Source organism: Zingiber officinale, chromosome 7A (assembly GCF_018446385.1).
Source record: "Zingiber officinale cultivar Zhangliang chromosome 7A, Zo_v1.1, whole genome shotgun sequence".
Lineage (NCBI taxonomy): Eukaryota > Viridiplantae > Streptophyta > Magnoliopsida > Zingiberales > Zingiberaceae > Zingiber > Zingiber officinale.
In genome coordinates, this window is record NC_055998.1 from 58,055,676 (window position 1) to 58,074,273 (window position 18,598).

Sequence of the window (18,598 nt, forward strand, 5' to 3'; positions counted from 1 at the left end):
AAGAAACTATTCTAGCAATAGAAAACTATATAGCTCCAACAATAGGAAATAACTCAACTAACAATGCGGAATAGACTCAATTAATCAACATAGACAAAGGAAACAACTAATACAATCTCTATCAACTTAATAACTGAAAGAAAACTCAAAAGGAGTCTTGACAGTTTCCTTAGCAAACTCATGATCTCTCCATAGTCCTGGCATCACACACCGTCACAGCATCTCCTTGTCGCCTTCCTTCTTATACTTTAGCTTTCCTTTTCCTTTATCTGCAGTAGGAGGAAAGTAGTATCTATAAGCAAAATGCTTAGTGAGCGCTATCTAACTCACAAAATCACGATATTTGTAACGACCCAATTTTCCCTATTTCAAGTTCTAAAAGTCCATAAAAATATTTGGAAATACCTTTAAAATATTCTAGAGATTTTTAGAAATTTTTAGAGTATTTTTACGTAATTTTTGGAGTTCGTTTGGTATTTTTTACCAAGAGAAAGAAATTTTTAAAAAAAAAAAAGAGAAGAAATATGTTGAAGCCAGGTTTTGAACCCACAACCTCGACCCGAGCCGAACCTCAGCCGAAACCAGCCCAACCAGCTGAGCTACACGATTTTTGTTAACCTTATATGGTGAGAATTAAGTTTATAGCATAGTTAATGATTAGTGAATTAATTGGAAAAAAATGCGCGGCTGAGGGATTGAAGCCGAGACCTCTTGTTTCGGTTAAAAACCGGTTAACCAACTGTGCCGGTGAGTTTTGTTAATTAAGGAAAGAACGGATTATATTTAAGGTATAGTTTTGATTAAACCCGAATATAAGAAAGGGGATTAGGTTTTGGATTTTCAGAAAATCAACAATTTCTCTCAAAATCCTTTCTCTTCCTCACGCTGCGCGGAGCCGACTCCTCTCGGGCGAAACCGAAGAAACCCTAGTTTCTTCCCCCGGCGGCCGGCTGAGGGTGGTCTCGGGTGGTCTCCGAGAGTCCTTCACAACCTTGTGATCTCCTCGACGTGGAGAGCACGTAGACGCAAAGAAGGTGCTGCAATTTTGAGTCTCGCCAGAAAAAAAAAAAACCCTAGAAGCTATTAAGCCTTCTCCTTCGGTTGTAAGTGCAAGAACAAGTGGTGAGTTGCTACTCACCTGCAGTAGGATAGTTCCGGATTTCGTTTTCTTCTTGTTTTTCCAAATTTTGCTGTGACGATTCTTGGTTTTTGCTTGCTGCTGTGAACCCTAAAGAAAGAAGAGAAGGATTAGTTCAGTTTAAGCATGAAGAACAGTAGCAAGATTTAAGGTTCTAAATTCCAGCAAGTTTAAAATTTGATTTCGAAGCATGTTTTGGAGGAAGTTTATAATTAGGTTGCTGCCATGAAACCTAATGAAGAATTGTTAGATTGATCCTTACCTTGGATGAACTATAGTTCAGTTCAAGCACGTGGAATTGTTAGATTCGGAAGTTAACAGATTTTTTTAGCTTTGATTAGCCATGTGTAGCACGTTGGGCTTCTTTTGCTTCCTTGCCGTGGCACCACAGATAGTTGCAACAAGTTTTAATTCCCGTTGCTTTGTGAAAGTATGAGTTTTCAACAAGTTTACATAGATTTTAAGCTTTAGCATGTTTAGTTTTGGTTGGCTATGGATTGGTTCTATTTTCTTATGTAAGGATAGCAAGATATTGATTTGGCTTGAGGTGTACATGTTTGCTTGTGAAGGCTTTGAATTCATTAGTAGCACAGATTTAGGTTTCCCTTATTACCTCAATGGGCACAGGAAATATGCTACGGGAATAAGTAAAGAGTGGATAGCTTATATTTGTAAAAGTTGTAAATTCTGGCAGAACATAGTATACTGATTTTTAGTACAGGATTAAGCTTGATTTCATTGCAGATAAAAGTGCAGAATAGGTTGAAAACATTATCAGATTTTATTGAGATTACAAGTGCAGAATTTTTATAAGTAAAGTATACAGATTTGAGTTTCTTTATTCTAGCATGAGGTTTAGCTATGCTTCCTTGCTACCATTCAGATAAGCATACAGATTTTGAATTATATAGCATTGCAGTTTTGATGGTTTAACATTGGAAGATCCAATTAGACCTCTAGTAGCTTAATTAGACTTACAGATTTTAACTAAGCCTATAGTGCAGATTTTAATTAAGCTTATGCAGATTTTTAATTAAGCCTATAGTGCAGAATTTATTAAGTTTATAAGAGCAGAATTTTATTAAGCTTATAAGTGCAGAAGTTAGTTAGTGTAGTGAGCAGATTTAATTAAGCTTGTATGCAGATTTTTATTAAGCTAGTATGCAGATTTCTGTTAAGCTATTATACAGATTTTTATTAAGCTAGTATGCAGATTTCTGTTAAGCATTAGTGCAAATTTTTGATAAGTATTATATGTGCAGATTTCTTTTATGCACGAATATGTGTTACATAGTTAGTTTCATTCATAAATACATATGAAAGATACCCTAATAGTATTTTTGGGTTTAAGAAAAGTATAAGAAAGATAAAGAAAAGTATAAGAAAGATAAAGAAAAGAAAGAAAAGGCCAAGACCTTAAATAGATCCCAAAGTCAAGACTTTAGGGATTTTTGGCACACAAGGTGCTTATTAAAATGTCAAGGCATTTAAAGAAGAAGTAATTAAGATATAACAAGTATTTTACTTTTAAATGGCATGTACCGGACACAAGGTCCAAGGGATGGGCTCCAAGTTGCCCCTAGGCACAAGGCCTAGAAGTATCTTAGTAGTTTCGGGAATAGCTACCTCGATCCTTACTAAGAATGCGCGCAAAGTGGTACAATGTCGGGCCCAAAAGAAGTTGATTATTATTTTCAAGTATTAAAAGTATAAGTTTATGAACAAGTAAAAATAAGTTTTACATAAGAATAAAAGTACTAAAGAATGAGTTTTAAGCAAGTGAAATAAAAGAATCAGCTTAGAACAAGTAAAACAAGTTTCACTTTGTTTTAAAGATCAGTAAGTTTAGCTTCCTTTTATGCTAGCAACTTTTACATGTTTAGTTTTCTTACATGTTATTGATTTGCTAGTTGATGAGCATGTTTAGCTATACATGTTAGCTTTTCAGTTAGTTGATTCCTTTGCTATTTATGAGCATGAGTATCTTTACATGTTAGCATTCAGTTTTAGCATGTTTTTATTTATATACATGCATATCGTGATTTTGTGAGTTAGATAGCTCTCACTAAGCATTTTGCTTATAGATACTACTTTCCTCCTACTGCAGATAAAGGAAAAGGAAAGCTAAAGTATAAGAAGGAAGGCGACGAGGAGATGCTGTGACGGTGTGTGATGCCAGGACTATGGAGAGATCATGAGTTTGCTAAGGAAACTGTCAAGACTCCTTTGAGTTTTCTTTCAGTTATTAAGTTGATAGAGATTGTATTAGTTGTTTCCTTTGTCTATGTTGATTAATTGAGTCTATTCCGCATTGTTAGTTGAGTTATTTCCTATTGTTGGAGCTATATAGTTTTCTATTGCTAGAATAGTTTCTTTTTAGTGTCGTGTTATTATTTCTGCGTGGTTGTGAAAAATATGTTCCAGCCGCCTGTGGCTGTGTATATAGTGTTTGTATCCCAGTTTGGGGTCACCGGTACAGGGGAGACTCTGTCGAAATTTTTCGGTAGGGATTTCTCGAAGTTAAGTAGCGTACCGGTTAAGTAGAGTTAGTAGTCAAGTAACGGTCATCCTTAGAGTGTAGTAGTAGTAGTAAGAAGGGTCGTTACAGTTGGTATCAGAGCGATATCGACCTTTACAGTTAAGAGGAAAAAAAATATATAGTAGTCAAGTAGTGGTCCACCTTTAGAGAGTAGTAGTAGTGTAGAAAGGTGGGTCGCTACATGAATAGACTTTGTTCTAAGTACCCCTTTCCTACGAAGACACCATTCTTCGTAAGAACAAAGTTGTTGGACTGGAACACTAGTCTAAACCCGGCCTTAACAAGTGCTAATCCAGAAACTAGGTTCTTTCTGATGTCGGGAATATGGAGCACATCAATCAGAGTTAGCTCCTTTCCAGACGTCATCTTCAGAACAACTTTTCTGAGTCCGACAATCGGAGATGTCGTGGAATTGCCCATATAGAGCTTCCTTCCATTTATCGGAGTATACTTGGAGAATATCGCCTTATCTGAACAGATATGACAAGTTGCTCCAGTATCGATCCACCACTGCTTCGGGTTATCCTCCACTGTATTGGATTCAAACACGACCGCAGTGAGATCCAAGTCCTCAAGAGAGGTTGCGACGTGGTTTGCAGCATCTTTTGGCCCCTTGGTTGGCTTCTTCGGGTGTCTGCAGTCCTTTGACATGTGTCCTGACTTTCCACAGTTGTAGCAAGAGCCCTTGAACCTCTTTGCTTGAGCCTTCTTCTTGAACTGCTTCGGCTTTTTGGCGTTTAGCTCGACCAGGTTGGACATTTCGTCAATAGTCCGCTTGGTTCCTCTAGAGTCGGATAATTTTCGATTATCCTCCTCTATTCGTAGCCTCAGTATTAGGTCTTCCAGTCCCATCTCCTTTTGCTTGTGCTTGAGGTAATTCTTGAAGTCCTTCCATGACGGAGGGAGCTTCTCAATTATCGCAGCTACTATGAATGACTCGTTCAGCTTCATGCCTTCGGCGTCCAGATCATGCAGTATTAATTGCATATCTTGGACTTGAGCTGAGACGCTCTTAGAGTCCACCATCTTGAAATCCAGAAATCGGCCGACGATGAATTTCTTCAATCCGGCATTTTCGGTCTTGTATTTCTTCTCAAGTGATTCCCACAAAGATTTCGCCGTCTCCAATGAACAATACACGTTATACAGCGTGTTGTCCAAGGCGTTGAGAATATAGTTGCAGCACAGGAAATCTCCGTATGACCACGCATCGCAAGCAGCCTTACTACCTTCCATAGCGGCTGGCAGGTCTTCCTACAAAAATCGTACAAGGTTTAGCGTCGTTAGATAAAACAACATTTTCTGCTGCCATCTTTTAAAGTCGGCTCCGCTGAATTTCTCTGATTTTTCTCCGTGAGGAATTGATGTTGGCGGAATGGCGGTCGGAACGTCGTTGGAAGTAGCCATATCAGTTTGCACAATATCGTTTACGACTGTTGCGTCCGGTATCTCCTAGAGTGCGTAAACTGATACTGATCGTCGAGGCTAGTGTTCAACACTATCTCCGTAAACGATATTGCTCTGCTACGGTGCTAACAGATAGCAGTAATTCGTTCCCAAGATACAACGACGAACGTCTCGGAATCGTAGCACTCCGAATTCCGAGACCAGCGAACCTTCTCGTAGGCTTTTTGGACTCTTAAATGCACAAGATGAGATGAATGCTCAAGAGAGAGTAGAATAGATGAATTCGATGATTCGATTGATATTTCCAGCATCTGGAGGGTTCTATTTATACCAAATGAAGAGGTTGAATGCCCTTTTTGGGTGAGAGGATGTGTTCTTTGGGATGGATGAGTTATAACCCTTCACATATCTCACTTTAATCTCATCCATCAGATCTGAAAAGTTGTGACCCTCAGATCTGGATCTACTGATCCATTCGATCTGACGCTTCAGATCAAGTCTCATCCCAAGCGGTCAGATCGTGACTCTTCGCGATCCAACGCTCTAGATCGCATCACAAGCGATCCATCACACCTCTTTGATCAACGGTTGTCATCCGTTTGCCCAATCAACAGTTCAGTCATCTCTGGAGCAAGTGCAACGTGCGCCTACAAAGCGCTCATTGCGCACGTGGCGGGCTCACAAGTGTGAGCACCTGCTCGCCCCTGAGAAGAGAGCACCTAGTCTTTTTCTGAGTTAACTCCATTAACACAGCATCATTAATAAGCAAAGAATGCACATCGAAAATTTCCGATGTGGGACTATTCTCCCATGCATTTCCTTATATATATCATTAATGAATAATTAATGTTTATTTGGGCTGACTTTAAACAATTAATTTCTCATTCACCTTTAATCGGTTTTGAGCAAATTAATAGTTTAAATTTATCTACTCGAAACGTAGATTTCAATTTTGAAATCAATTACGACTTTTATCTATTGATGGCATTCCAATTTTTTCACAAAACCATATTGGTCCATTAAGGCTCCAATATCCAACATAATATTTACTTATGTTTTTTTTTATTAATATGATGCATTCATACAAAAGATATATATATATATATATTCAATTTTCATAAAGCTGTAGCATCACACACATATCTTAATTTTTTATGTTTTTCATTAACTTAATTATGTCTAGCAACTTCAAAAGGAGAAGACAACTTACATTAGTACAATAGCAACTTAGAGGTGAACAGCCTTTTTACTATGATTATTGCTAATATAGGTCTTAGAAAATTAACTATTGAGAAATTGTTGAAACCAGGAGGTAGATCTCTTGGGGTATCTCTTTAATCCATTTCTGTAATCCACATATATGATACCAAATCGAACTGTGTAGCCATTCAACCATTCAAAGTTATCTAACAATGACCATGCAAAGTATCCTCTCACATTAGCTCCCTCCCTGCCAAAGTAACACATATATATTAGTAAAAAATAATCAAAAATGATAATCAGCTTTCCATATGTTTTTAAAGATATATCAAACTCTCTTACGAGTCAAAGTAGATAAACTCTAATAATGTTTTAATACCATACCTGATAGCTTCCCCAACAAAGTGTAAATGTTGTTTGTAGTAATCAATCCTCATATCATCTTGAAGGGCTTTGTCCAGTGGCCATGAAGCATTATTCACCTCATCAACTCCTAATGAACAGAATCAGTCACACAAAGAAATAAATTATATTTTTAAGGAACTATCAGATAGATCTCCTACCATTCTCTGTGATGCAGATGAGTGGATTGTTGTATTTGTTCTTGAGATACAAAATTATCTCTCTTATCCCTCTTGGGTAGATAAAGAGCCAACTAGAGGCGGCCTACATGGATCACATACCTTCATTTTATACATGTTTTATAACAAAAATAGTTTGTCTCCTAAAGTTTTTATTTATTCATATTTTCTCAAGCTAACAATACATACCTACGTACCAATTCTAACTCCTCTACGTATACCTGTAATATCGAATACAGTTAGATGAAACCACATGAGTTCAAGCATTAGTAGCTTATTCGATTTGAGTTTACTGAATCATTACCAGTTTGTAGGCTATGAGAGTCTGAATCATAGCTAACATTAACTCTTGACAAGAGTGAAATGGAATCGGCAAAGTATGTGGTATAGTAATTAAGTCCGATGAAATCAAATGATGATTTAACCAATTGAGATTGTTCCGTGCTAAATTTTGGAAGGCGATCCCCGACAATGGCTCTCATTGTGAAAGGATAGTCCCCTTGAGTCAAGGGGTCCATGAACCTACAATAAAATTATTTCACGCATGAATAATTATCATTAGAAAAGAAAAGAGAGATGAATGACAGAGCTCACCATCCAAACATGAAATTTAGAGAACGAGAGACTGCATCTTCATCCTCTTTGGTGTTGGAGTAAGGCACAAACCAGTGGCTTACTAGTGTTATGCCTATCAATCCCTTTTGAGATACCTAAGAATGGATTAAAATAATTCTTAATCCAGTCACTAATCTGAAAGAATTTTGATCGAAGGCTTCGGCCATCAATTATTAGAAACACAAAAGAGGATGGATGTACACTCTTTTATATCATATACTGAACAAAGACAGTCACTATATCAAGGTTATTCTTTCATATTCCTTTTTTTTTTCTGTTGAAGTTTTCTTGGCAAGGCATTAGTAATCCTCAAGGCTTTAGTTCAGCTTTCGCGGTCTAAATGAAGATGTACAAAAACATATGCTTTGGAGGAAAAAGGATACCTGATATTTGTCTCTGTAAATCTTGGCAGCAGCTGCATGAGCCAGTAATTGATGATGAGCACAGAGGTAGGGCTCTATGGATGAATTGCCTTTTCCACACTTAACGAATTCAAAGGGAGAGCATCGGTTAGGAGGGAACAAACCACTCGAGTACCCACTGCTGCAATATGACCATGGCTCATTGAATGTAATCCAGTGCTTCACTCGGTCTCCAAATTCCTTGAAGCACAGCTCGGCGTAATCTCTGAAGTCATCTCTGTCATCACCCAAAGTAGTGATTGTCTCTTCTTCCTTTTCCTTTTTTTTTCTTAATGAAGTTGAAAATTGAATTAATGAATTATCATCTGAACTCACACGACAAGGGGACTAAGGAAGCCCAAGTACTCTTATTCAAGACTCTGAGGAAGGTCCCAGTGGAAGAGGGTCACAAACGGCTGCAAATCTGCACAAACACAGTTCTTGTTTCAGTTTCAGCTTCTTGATTGTAATAGCTAGTGATTACCATTGTCGTAGAAATCTATGCCCTCCCTGTTAATTCCACCACTTAAGCTTCCATCTGAAAGTTTAGAATTCTTAATTTATTCATCTCAAAGTTCTATCCGCCATAGCTTAATTAATTATTTTAATGTAGGTTCCATACTTGGTAGGATTCTAGACCATGAGATAGAGAACCTGAAAGCATCCATCCCCATATATTTTAAGAACTTTATATCTTCCTGTAACAATCCATGCTCAAATAGAGTTAATTAATCAGTAATATAAATCTATAAATAGATAGATTATCTTTAATATGATTACGTAGTACCTTAAAACGATGATAAAAATCAACAGCCACATCACCATTGCTCTTATCTGCTATTTCTTCTGTCAAAACATTAATCTCGAGCGAGTCAGTCAAGTTTTGGATTAAATATTAGACTATTCTGTGGAAATTTTAAATGGCAGAAAAGGATGGTCGACTGGTCGTCGGCGTATATTTCTTTATCAGAAACGAGTTTTCTTGTTTTTGTCCTCTGTTTTTTCTAATTGTAATATTGCTGCTGCACGTAACAAATGATGGATGGACTTAATTTATGCAAAAAATCTAAAAACATTGTAATAATTTAAAAATATTTATAATTTAATATGAAATTTATACATATATATATAAACTAAATTAAAATGGTTAGTTGAACTAAACAAAAACATCCCAACCACATGCAATTTTAACTATATTATTATACACGTTGATGGTTAGTCGTGAACTATGCTGCTAACTTGTAAACAGTGAGTTTATAATTAGATTAAGCCTTCACACTGTCTACTGCATGCGGGATTCATGAAAAATTGAGAGAAAGGAAAGAGACCTGGGTAAGTGTGGGTGAAGGTATCCCAAATACTCGGTCCTCTCCCCTCTTCTGAAACGGCTCCTTCATACTGTAAACGTTAAGCGCTTATATAAAGCTTTAAACTTTATATATATAGCAAGGGAATTGTGCAGCTTCATCGGTATTTGGAAGACACAAGGGGAGTTGAAGGCAAGCTAGGGACCTGGTAAGAAGAGGAGGCTGCGCCGAAGACGAAACTGGTCGGAAAACTGCTTCTTTTAGCGAGTGCAGCAGGGAGAGGGAGAAGAAGAAGAAGAAGCAGCAGCGTGGAGAAGAAAGCGTGAGCCATGAGAGTCGAGGCGATGGCGAGAAATTGGCGAGTAACGTTAAATATAGGAAGGAAGGATATGAGAGTAAGTGTAAAACCATGTGGATCGGAGTGGAACTGCCCCTTTCACTTTCAGCTATTATTTTGTTTCTTCTCTGCTTCTATTTTTGTCAAACTCGTGGGAGGGCCATGGGTGTCAGTTGAATTATTTATCTGGGTTTGAGTATTTTGATTGAAATTCTTGCCTACCATAAATTTGATATTTATGACCTGTTTACTTGAAAGGGTGGATGTCAACAATGAAAGGAAAGTTTCCGTAAGAAAAGTTTCCGCAATTTTAGTTTATAAGGATGGATTAGACTTCCTTTCCTTTGTTTACACATTATAAAAAAAGAACGGATAGATTCGTAAATCTATCCGTGGATCATTTTTTGTGCTAATTTTTATCTGTCTAAATTGGGCAGAACGTCAATCTCTTCTCTTCCTTGCGACATCTCCACCAAATTAGGTGGTCGCCAGGGTGTCTCCAACAACATTCTCTTCTCTTCCTTACTGCATCTCCGCCAAATCGGTCGGTCTCTAGGGTGTCTCCAATGCCTTTCTCTTCTCCTCCTTATCACATCTTTACCAAATTGGGCAGTCGTCTGGGCGTCTCCACCGTCTCTTCTACGGCGGACATAACATGGGTTCTCAGCCACCGGAGACATTCTTTTCTGATGCTCACTGTAGAAATTGATGTCAAAGAAAAGTAACCGTTTTTATTGATGAATCCAAAAAAGAATTATTAGAAAATAAAAAGTACAAAGTCTTATATAGTGAATTATCAAAAAATTTAAACCCTAAATTAAAAAGATAAAAGATTAAATTACCCTCAAAACTATAAATAAATAATTCTAATTATATAATCTAACACTCATCATCATTTTGATGATTTATCCAACAGATGGACGTCTGTGTCAACTGCTATCTTTTCGAAGTTTTGATAGGTTAAAATCTCATCTTGCTTGAATCGATGGTGTAGTATGCGTGTAAGTAGAATTCGACATGAAAAATATGCTTTTGCATGTACGATTGGTGTGCTTTGGCTTGATGTACTACAAGAAGATCCAGATCTTTGAGAAAAATAGCTTCGTGCTCCACGTCACCGTGCTCATTAGGAAAGACAATGAGCGGTAGTTCAAGGCTCAAATAGAGGCTTCCACGCGAGTTTGCCTCACACGGCCACGGTCGGCGGACCCATGCGCTTAAGTTCACCTCACACGGTTGCACTTGGAGGCCCCACAGACTTGAGTTCGCCTCGTGTGGTCGTGGCCAGCGGTTTAGCACGAATCGATGATTTTTTTTCCCCTCTTTTGTTTTTTGTCCCTTTCCTCCGAGATTTTTTTTCTCTTGCATTTCCTATGAATTTTGTTCCACCGTAAATTCCTTTTCTTAACCGCTAGCAAATAAAACGTAAGGCTTGGCCATACCCTTTCATAAAGAATTGAATTGTACCTTTAATTTTTTGTATATCCTTTATAAAATGATGGATCCAACTCAATGCATTTCTCAACATCTCACGGCTTCAGGCAAAGCGCTGCACCCAACTTTGTATAACGAGCCGTCGATTATTAAAACCTCTTATAAGAGCATCCATCTTTCCTAAATAAAAAATTTATCTTAAATTTTATATTTTATATAAAAGAATCTTTACATCAATACTCTATTCCTTCTTTAAATTTAAATTTCATAAATAATATTTTTAAAATTTAAAAAATAAAATTTATTCTCTAAATATTAAAATATTATTTAATTTGGGGCATAGAAAAAAATAAAGAGAATGAATTGAGTAATGAAAAATAGATATTAAAAAAAATAATTAAAAAATAGAAGATCAAAAAGAAAATAATAAAAAAATAAACATAATGAAAATTTTAAGTTAGATGATATAGTGTGGAGTAAAAAAGTAATTATTTAAATTTAATAAAATGAATGATTTATTCTAAATTCATCATTGTCTGATTCAACAAATTTCTGTATCCATCTTTTAAGAAGCAAATTCAATGTCTGGGTAATGATACAATGATTAGACCATTCAAGCCACTAATCAATTATTTAAGGTTTGTATTTGAACTACGATGTATTACAAAAAAAAAAACTTCTAGTCGGATGACAAATTTAAGAAGTTGACCAGATGGACCTTCGTGAAAACTTTTTGATTTATCCTAATAGTCAATAAAAATTTTTATGAGATCGAATTAATAATCTCTGGGATAATTAATTTGAAAAGTTAAATATCTAAATAGAAAAAAAAAACAAATTATACAGTAAAAGTATCCTTGGGTCCTTTGGATTCCTTCTTACCGTTTCAATGTAATGTTTCATAGCCTCCGGCTGCAGCAGTAACAATATCACATACTATAACTCATGCAAATAAAAGTGACTTCAATGCAAAATGATAGTTAAGTCCAGCAAAAATATTCGAATCTAATTAAGTGCTCCCTTAACAAAAAAAAAAAAAAATACAGATCTATCACATCATCCGTCCCTAGAGCCGGCCCAAAGTGACTTCAATGCAAAATGATAGTTAAGTCCTGCAAAAATATTCGAATCAAACACTAATTAAGTGCTCCCTTAACAAAAAAAAAAAAAAAAAATACATATCTATCACATCATCCGTCCCTAGAGCCGGCGCATAGATATAAAGGAAAGTAAATATAGAAATCCAAACCGGTAAGTAAATGGAAGAAGGTCCAACAAAAGATGATAACATTCCCCATCAAAATTTAACCTCTGATTTCTAGTGTCATTACCTATGCATCCACCGGCTGAGCTAACCCGGGAGACAACTCAATGAAAACCATCCTCATTATATGTATACAAATTTTAATCCATGAATATGATGATTGGAACAAGAATCTAATAAAGCATATATAGTATTCTAATCTGTGAATACAAAATAAATTCATCCATTCAACATATAGCTTTATTGAATTTTATAGAGAATAAACATAATAGCAAACGATGTCGAAATAAATTAAACAAAATCTGATTGTAACAAAAGTGTCATTGCAGCATCGTATCCATTGCCTAGACTGATTGTGTTGTATTGAAGGGTGGAGACATGTGATAATCTATTTGGACTTTAATCCGAGAGTTTATTTTAGGATTTAAAGAAGAAGCTCATATGTTTAAAAATTTCGATATACATTTAACTATTTTAGCCTATTGTTCATCTGATCAACTTTAAATCCCCAAACCAAAATTTGCAATTAACTTGATGATATTTTTTATATATATAAGTCCTGTCATTGATCCATTAGTATAGATAAACTATAATTTCTAGCTATGCCATTGACTGTATTATTTTCATCAATGGGGGGCATAAAGATATGTCACAATATCTAATCTTTTGAAGACCACGCTCTATATATAGTGGTGGATTCAATTATGTTATCAGTCTATCATTGATAACAAATCAGTTAACATGTTTTACATATATAAACTCAGATTCAATAACTCAAACTCATAAATAGTTTAATTAGATCACTTACAAGTACATGGAACAAGATAAAATGACAACAAAAGGACCAAATATGCTGCTGAAGTTACTTTGAGTAACATTTGTTAAAAAAAAAAAAAAAATCAATCATCATGTCAAGTCAAGCTCTAACATAATTAGTAGTGCTCAAGATAAGGTGAGAAAGATGATGGATTTTGTGAATGAAGTTATAAGATAACAATGCAACACTCAACATAAAAAAAATTGCACTATCTGCTAACCAAGAAATTCATTAATGGAAAGTTCACAAGAAAATATCACAACCCACCTATCAAGAATAAAAATGATTAGCCCTTCCAAATAGTTAATCAGACATCTAAAATTCGAATCTTAACTGTAACATATTATATGAACTTTCTTCCAATAAGACGATAAATCTAAAAACATTAGCCACTTGGATGGATCTCTGTAAGTATTTTCCGATTTACTCTGATAGTAAATGAAAAATTTTTATGGGATCAAATCAATCACCTTTAGGATTAGTCGGTTTACAAATTTTAATACATCAATTATTAAAAAAAAATAGTACATTTCTCCCATTCCTCATATGCTAATTTAGAAGATATTTACTATCGTTTAGGGCATGTTTTAACTTTTTTAAGAATATTATGGTCTTCTAAAAATTTTTAAGTATGAACTCATAAGAATTTTGGTAAGTTGAGGGATCCATGTGTAAGTTTTTTAGAGGCTATTCAAGACTTAAAAAAGGTAAAAGAATATGAATTTAAAAATTCAAGGGTTATACATGTAAAATTACCAACTAACAGTTAAACGTTAGCAATGATATCAATATTTAGAATTTTATAAATTTAGGGGTCAAATATGTAATATTGCAGTTACGGAAAGAAGTTTAAAAAATGAAGCACATGTAATTTATAAAGGTTGAAGTGAGAAATAGCAATGTGAAGGGTCTACGGTTTATTTTATTAGAGTTAAATTGATAATTAAAAAAAAACATCGTAAGGCAATTTGTATTAAGCTGGAATGTAAATCAGAAAATTTTAAGGGGTTAAATACGTATTATTTGCCAATTAAGAGTATAAGATGTTCTTTGAAGGGAAAAAAAAGGATAAAGAACGTGAATTCAATGGTATTGAGGGGCAGTTCATAAATTCATATCATAACCTCGTAGAGCATGGATTTTTGCATATGTCCTTACAAACTCAAAGACACATATTAAATTATAAAATAAAACTTAATTTAAACATTTTAGGGCAATATTCAAAAAGGTGTCCTTTTTTATTAGAATAATCAAAGAGACTTCTTTTAAATATTTTTTTAATCAAAATGGTGTCATACCTATCAACCCTTTAAAATTACATATTTATCCTTAAGCCCACTATTCGGCTAACTTTAACTTTTTGATAGATTAATTTTTATTTTTTTTATAGGCCAATTTTAAATTTAAACCTTAAACCGTCTAATATTAACATTGTAATAGTTATAATTTTATAAATATTACAACGTATACTTAACTTATTTAAAAATATTCATGTTATATTAGTTATAATTTTGTAGCTACCACAATACAAATTTGATTTGTTCATCAAATATTTATGTTATAGCAAATATGAAATCGTAGCTACTATAACTCAGACTTGTCGTATTATACAACATTTGCGTTATAACAACTACAAACTATAGTTGCTACAACTTGAACTTATCTTGTTTAACAACATTTATATTTTAGTAACTATGAAACTGTAGTTGCTATAATTACAGTAGCAACTATAAAATCGTAACTGTTATAATATTTTATAACGGTTATGATTTGATAGTTACTACAATACAGATTTATCATATTTATATAACTGACTGATTGCTTCAAGATTTAATATATGTGACAAGTAATACATATGACAAGAAATAATAATGCCGTATACATCAAAAGCCAACTACTCTATGCTAAATTGATTAGGTTTTTTTTTATTGATGCAAAGTTTTGTACTAGATCTTGATCAATGTTGAAATTGAATAATGACAAACATATGGCATTCACTATTTCATTGGAAACTACAATTAAATACAATAGTATAAATGTACAATTGTTGAAAATATGTCTTTAAAATCTATGCAATAGTCATACACTAAATTGTGTTAAATTAACTCTCTTGATCGTATCAATTTAACAAGTTTGGATCTAGTTACTCAGGTCATCAACAAATTAATAGCTTGAATTGATGGCACATACGGATGACCATATTGATTATATCTCTTTTAAAAAGTTTAACATTGTCAGTAGATTGTATAATTATCACTAACTAACTGACTTTATCATCGGCGGTTAAGATACCCATTTGAATTTTGTAGACATGGCAACTTTAATACAATTATGACTAATTTAATATTTACAAATATCAAAAAGATATTCCACATGTAACAAATTGTTAAATGGGTGCTCCTTTTATAAAAATCGCTAAATAAGAGTCCTACTGTATTTTTTATCTCTAGAATATCATTACTTTCAATATTAAACAGTAGATATGATTAACTGCTACAACGTATAGCGATTATTTCATAATTGTAACAATATGATAAAATAATATCTTACTTTAATCAAAATTATTATACATAGAACACTATTATATTAAAAAAAAAATTATCACCTTGTTCAAAATTGCTTAAACTCCATCAAAAGTATTTTAAGTTGGTCACAATCATTTCAAAAAATTTGTAGTATTTACTTAATAAATGCTACAATGTTGTATTGACAATTGCAGTAATGGTAGCAGCTACCTATACATGTATAATAGTTATCTATAATATTATAATAGTATTGTATAAGAGCAATCAAGGGTGAAGCCATCCTGGAACTAGGGTAGACTTCAGTCCCACCCATTTTAAAAAAATTAAAATTAAAATTAAAATTTTATTTAGCCCCATCACAAAACCATGAATTTCCCCCTATTCCTTGATATTGCACGATTGTTAGCCAAAGTTTTTAATTAAACCTAAATTGCCCCAGGGTGTAGCACAGACGGTGGGCACATGACATCTTTGACGTAATGGTCAGGGGTCGATTATCAGGAACTGACGACCTGGGGTTTACCCCACCATGCGCCTGACGCCTGTGTATCTGCATGTACCTTCCTCCATATCCGTGGGGCCGGTACTAAAGGGTCGTTAATGTAGCGGATCTACATTATTATTTTTAATTAAACCTAAATTTCCCTCTATTGCATGACCGCTTCACCTCTCCACACGTAATGCACTGCTCCATCTACCGCGCGAGTAGTCACCATTAGCATTGCCTTTCTTGTCCCTCCTCGTAGGAGTCTAGTCATGACTCGACGAGCATAACCGCGACATCCTTTCTCCCTAATAGCACACATGAGTGTCACCACAGTCGCTACCCCAGGCCCATCATCTTTGTCTTCCTCCCCGACCACCACTACGTCGCGCTCACTACTCTACCTGTTGTGAGTTTTATCAACTCTTCTCTCCCTACCAAAAGTGACGTCAACTCCGCCTTGGCATAGCAACTCGGCCGCAACTACCATCACTAGAACACACCAACGCTGGGCACCCATAGCTACCCCAACCCCGTGCCACCATTAGCCATCGGCAACTATCGTCGAATACAAAAAAAAAGAAGTAATCAATATGTTAATTTAATCTATTTTGATTAATTAATTAGTTAGTTAATAATAAGGATTAATCAATAACATGAGACAAGTTTAATTAGATGATTAATATTATTAATCAATATAATTGACTATTAGTAATAATTAGTTTAATTTGTTAATTGATAAAAATGATTTGATGATGGATATGCTAGATTATTAATAGCTCAATAAATTGATTAAATTTGTCAACATGTTTATTAATTAATTTGATTATTTTCCCACTACTGACCATTGGTCTATCACTAGAGGGCTTAACCATGATATCCTATCCTCAGGGGCAAACTAATTAATTTGGTTACTTTTCTTTATTATTGTTTTGATATTAGCTATCATGTTATATTAGATTTGCCACTAAGGGGTATTTCTCTATCATTGAATGATGATAATTTCTACATTTATTCACTTTAATGGGGAAAACTTATAGAAAGAAGAAAAGAAAACTATCAATTTATTTTTAAAAAATAAAAGAGTTGATATCGACAAGTCAAGGATATTCTTCATCCAATATTGATATATTAAATTCCAGTGATCAACAACCTCACAAATCTCCTATAATTGATGTTGATGTCAATTCTTTTGAACTTGATCCACTTGATTCATTATTACATACTCTAATATGGAAATATTCTATTAATCAAATGGATGAAATTAAATGAGCTTACATTAAGATAGAGTCATATCAATCTATTAAGAATAAGTATCCACCGATCAAATTCGGAAGTCAAAATTGACGATTTCAAAGTCATTGGTTTAAGAAATTTACTTGATTAGAGTACTCTCCTTTGAAAGATGATGCATTTTGTTTTCCTTGCTTTTTGTTTGAACATGAGCATCCTCGATTCTACATTTACGAAAGATGAATTCAAATATTGGAAGTGAGTTAATGATAAGGATAAATGAGCATTTTTATGCATATAGGATGCAATACTTTACCATATAATAATGCTGCGGAATTTCTTGATGATTTAATGAATATACCCATCATATTGATAAAGTAATGAATGCACAATCTTTAAAAGAAAACTAGAAGAACATATTGCATCTTATAACAACTATTGAAAGCATTTGATGCTCACTTTGTAAGCATGTGCATTTATAGAGTACGATGAATCTTCATCTTCTAATAATTATGGAAGTTTTAATGAGATGATAACACTTATGGGGGAATGAATGAGAGTATGGGAGACATCGTTTTAGAGAAAGTTCTAAAAAATATAAATTATATTTCACCAAATATTCAGAAAGATATTTTAAATATTCTTGTCAATAAAGTGATAACCAAGATTCATAAAAAATTCGAGGATGGAAAATTCTACATTTAGTTAATAAAGCAAGAGATACATCTAACAAAGAGCAGATGACTATTATATTATGATTTATGGATATTGATGATTTTTTACGAGAGTGGTTCTTTGACATTGTTCATGTGACTATATAACTACTACAACACTTAAGAAAGAAATATCTAATACTCTTGGTCATTATAACTTGCATATCCACAACATGAGGGGTCAACGATATGATGATGTAAGCAATATACGTGACTCTTAGAATGGAATACATATTCTTTTCTTAAAAGATTGTTCATGTGTTTATTATGTACATTGTTTTGTTCATCGACTTCAACTTGCATTAAATGCAGCTACTGAAAAAAGTATCCATTAAATTATTCTTTTTAAAATTTAATTTCATTTGTAAACTTATTAATGATCTCCTAAACAACATGCTTAGTTATATTATGCTCAAAGAGTTGAAGTTGCACATATGGTAGCTACTAGTGATCTTGATACTGATAGAGAATGTAATCAAATTAGAAATTTATTACGACTTGGAAAGACTCGTTATAGCTCTAATTTTTGACTTAATTTATAGCATGATTGATATGTATAACTCTCTAATTACCATGTTAGAAAGCATGGTGGATGATAGATCA

The 18,598-nt window shown here is 34.1% G+C and overlaps 1 pseudogene; it reads right to left on the reverse strand.

The window, feature by feature from the left end:
- Positions 1-6,260: 6,260 nt before the first annotated feature.
- On the reverse strand, positions 6,261-9,633 carry LOC122000133 (annotated as a pseudogene).
- Between the last annotated feature and the right edge of the window lie 8,965 nt (positions 9,634-18,598).